Source organism: Phalaenopsis equestris, unplaced genomic scaffold, assembly GCF_001263595.1.
Source record: "Phalaenopsis equestris unplaced genomic scaffold, ASM126359v1 Scaffold200029, whole genome shotgun sequence".
Classification (NCBI taxonomy): Eukaryota; Viridiplantae; Streptophyta; class Magnoliopsida; order Asparagales; family Orchidaceae; genus Phalaenopsis; species Phalaenopsis equestris.
Genome location: NW_018219871.1, coordinates 11,854 through 13,322, shown reverse-complemented (window position 1 = coordinate 13,322; position 1,469 = coordinate 11,854).

Below are 1,469 nucleotides of genomic sequence, written 5' to 3'. Positions count from 1 at the left end.
AGCTTAAACCTGCTATTATCCAAATTGTACAAAACAATCAATTTGGAGGCACACCAAATGAAGATCCTAACTTACACATCGCTAGTTTTTAGAACTATGTGCTACTTTTAAATATGATAGAGTCTCAAACGATGCTATTAGACTTAGACTTTTTCCTTTTTCATTGAGTGATAAAGCTAAGATGTGGTTAAACTCGTTAACACCTGGATCTATTAGAACTTTGGGAGAACTATCACAGAAATTTCTATCCAAATATTTCCCTCCATCCAAGACTGCTAAACTAAGAAATGACTTTGTGTCGCGAATAAAAAGTCTAAGTCTACCCCATCGCATGCGACAATTCGCGACACATAAATATTAGAACTTGGGGATTCTCCCCCATCGCACGCGATAATTCGCGACACAAAACCCCCGCCACCCTCCATTTCGCGAAAACCGCTCGGGTCGTCGCTCCCTTCGGCCGGAGGCACGCCCCCTAGGCCTGCGACGCCGCCGGCGAGCCTGAGACCGGCCTTCCAGTTGACCTCTGCCTCCTTCTCCGGCCGTAGGCTCACATTTCCGAGAACCTCGCCAAATCTCCTTTTCTCGGGCCGTCCACCAGTCTCCTCCAACGCCGGTGACCAGATTTGACAAAACCTCAGTTCCTCCCTGCGCAAAAATCCGACCCCCGCGCCTCTTTCTTTCTTCTCTTCTTCTTCTCCTTTCTCTTCTCCTCCTTTCTCTTTTTCTTCTTCTTCTCCTTCTTCTTCTTCTTCTTCTTCTTCTTTCCCTTCTTCCGAATTTTTTTATTTATTTCTCTATTTCTTCTTCTTCTCCTCCTATTTCTTCTTCTTCTTCTTCTCCTTCTTCCGATTTTATTATTATTATTATTATTATTATTATTTCTCTTTCTTCTTATTATTCTTCTTCTCGGCCAACTCCTCCACCTTGCCATTTTTCCTTCCCGGCGGCCGATACTTCACCTGAGCACTTCGACGTCGCTGGACAGCGAGCGTTATCATTGTTCGAGGAGGCGCGTCCGTCTTTTACCTCGTGGGTTCCCCTCTTTCGCCGTCATCGAACAACCTCACTCGCGAAGGTATATTTTGATTATATTTCTTTTTATATGCCAAAATTATTATTTTTTTAGGGTTGCTTTGCCTAACTCACTGATTCCTATCTCTTCTTCTCCTCGTTGTTCCTGTGCACATTTTACAAGGCACATTGGAGCACGGACTGGACGTCGACGGCTTGGAGCAAGTAAAGAGAACACGCCTGCAACCCTCGTGGTGGTGAGATCCCCTAAACTCCTAGCTTGCCTGAGGTTTAGTGGTGTCTAGGCGTGTGGGTTCGATCGCCCATACGAGGTGCGTGCGTCGGCATGGGTCGGCGCGTCAACGTACCTATGTGATTGGTCGTCAATTTTCTAGAGCTAGCCTTTAGGTTAGGACTTCCTGTGCGTAACCAAACGCCCTTCGTAGAGCCAAGTG